Source organism: Cebus imitator, unplaced genomic scaffold (assembly GCF_001604975.1).
Source record: "Cebus imitator isolate Cc_AM_T3 unplaced genomic scaffold, Cebus_imitator-1.0 Scaffold560, whole genome shotgun sequence".
Classification (NCBI taxonomy): domain Eukaryota; kingdom Metazoa; phylum Chordata; class Mammalia; order Primates; family Cebidae; genus Cebus; species Cebus imitator.
Window position 1 is genome coordinate 613143 of NW_016107875.1, and position 2635 is coordinate 615777.

The following is a 2635-nucleotide window of genomic DNA, read 5'->3' on the forward strand; positions in this document are numbered from 1 at the left end:
TTCACCATGTTGACCAGGATGGTCTCGATCTCTTGACCTCGTGATCCACCCGCCTCGGCCTCTCAAAGTGCTGGAATTACAGGCTTGAGCCACCGCGCCCGGCATATTTTCCTTTTTCTTGGGGATAAACCTAGGAGTGGAATTGCTAGGTCTTATAATAACTCTAAGGTTTAAATTTTTGAAGAACTTCCAAGCTGTTTTCTATACCAGCTGCACCGAAACAGTGTATAAGGTTCCAATTTCTCCCCATCTTTACCAACACTTGTTATTATCTGGCTTTTTAAAATTATAGCCATCCTAGTATGTGTGAAGTGGTGTCTCATTGTGGTTTTGGTTTAGATTTCTTTTTTTTTTTTTTTTAATGAGATGGAGTCTCACTCTGTCGCCCAGGCTGGAGTGCAATGGTGTGATCTTGGCTCACTGCAACCTCTGTCTCCTGAGTTCAACCAATTCTTTGCCTCAGCCTCCCAAGTAGCTGGGATTACAAGTGCCCGCCACCACGCCCCGCTAGTTTTTGCATTTTTAGTACAGATGGCATTTCACCATCTTGGACTGGCTGGTCTTGAACTCCTGCCCTTGTGATCCCCCTGCCTTGGCCTCCCAAAGTGCTGGGATTACAGGCATGAGTCGTTGCTTTGATAGCTAATGATATTGAACATCTTTTTATGTGCTTACTGCCCATTTGTTTATCCTCTTTGGGAAATGTCTATTCAGATCCTTTACCTATTTTCAACTGGGCTATTTGTCTTTTTATTATTGTTATAAAAGTTACTTATGTATTCTACATATAAATCCCTCAATAACATATATGATTTGAACAAGGCTTTTAATAACTGACCGAATAGTTCCAATAGTCAACTGAGAGTCTTTTATTTTCTCTTTTATCCCAATGTTTCTTTTAGGTTCAGGTGGTTGATGTGCAGGCTTGTTACATGGGTAACTGAAACCCTAGAAGCTTTGTTTATGGCAGTTGCCATATTTTAGATATTATTATAGCTCTCTGTGCACTTTATCCTTTGAATATTCTTTACTAGGGTGTATATTTCCAGCTGGTGGTGGGTCTAGACTTTGTTACCTAATGGAAAACTGGGACCCCATCACCAAAAGAAGAAGAAATGGATTTAAGGCTTCCAAAAACAACAGCTGAGTACCACAGCATGCAACTAAATAAACTGCATCTTACCTTCAGAACAGAGCTTGCAGGGGTGGGGGATCTCTTGCTTAATTGGAATCAGCGGCTGCAATATTAACTCACGGTCATCCGATTGGGCTCAATGACCTACCTGTGCCCTAAAACAGTCATGTTCATCTTTTATTCTCTCCATGACTTAGTAGTTTCTTGAACATAGTGAGTATTCAGTAAATAGTTTAACTGACTAGAAATTACTCCACCAGGCCAAACAAATTCTCAACCCATATTGTGTAATTAAAAAGGAGACCTTAGGTAGTATACTCTTGACTAATAGAATAAACAAAGGTAAAGCTTACAGTGAATAACTATGCCACTTAATATTATTAGTCAAATGTCCATTTACGGTAGAAACAAGGAAGGAGTGTCTCAGTGATGACAGAAACCAAGTTCACGTAACTTGAACACAGAAGGGAATAATTTATTGCTTGATGTCATAGAAAAGTCCAGGGAGAGTTTGGTTTCAGGCACAGAGAGATCCAGGGACTCAGGAAACCCTCACTCTTGCTCCCACCCACGGCCCTGCTTTCCTCTATCAGCTTCATTCTCTGGAAGGCTCTCTTTGGGAGTTTCCACCAACAGATTTAGGCTTTCACCCTATGAGATTTGTAACCCTAGGGAAACGGGAAGATCTCTTTCCCAACAGTTTTAACAAAAGTCTGGAGTTGATTTGAATCTTGTGGAATTTAAGTCACATGCTGACCTCTGAAAAACCACTGTTGTTTTAAGGAGGAAGGACTGTCAGTTTCTGAGGCTTGAATTACATACCTCCTCATGAAGCCAGTGTTGGAGTCAGTTCCCTCTGAGTCATATGGACCAAAAGTGGGAAAGAGGTCATTGCCCTAAGGAAAACTGGAGTAATGTTACCAAGGAAGAGAGAACAGACACCAGGCCACCATAAAGTATAGACGAGCACTGTAGCAAGCAGCTGAGTGAAATGCATCTCATCTTCAGAACAGAGCCTGGGTCCTCCTTTACTGGAATCAGCCTGGTGCTGTATAAATGCACAGGAATCTGACCTACCAGGGCTCAAAACCAAGCTCTGAGCCCAATTGTTGTACAACCTTGGGCTACTTTCCTGACATCTCTGGAACTCAAATTCCTCATGTGTGAAAAGGAGAAGAATGAAAGTTACCATTCAGGATTATTGGGAATAGTAAATTAAATAGATTTGCGAGAGAATGTGGCTAGCATAATCATGTGGTTAATGTTCACAAAACATCTTATCTTCGTTGTTCTTTAAAACTTGTGGGTTTTTTTGTTTGTTTGTTTTTTGTTTTTGGGATGGAGTTTCGCTCTTGTTACCCAGGCTGGAGTGCAATGGCGCGATCTCTGCTCACCGCAACCTCCGCCTCCTGGGTTCAGGCAATTCTCCTGCCTCAGCCTCCTGAGTAGCTGGGATTACAGGCACGTGTCACCATGCCCAGCTAATTTTTTGTATTTTTA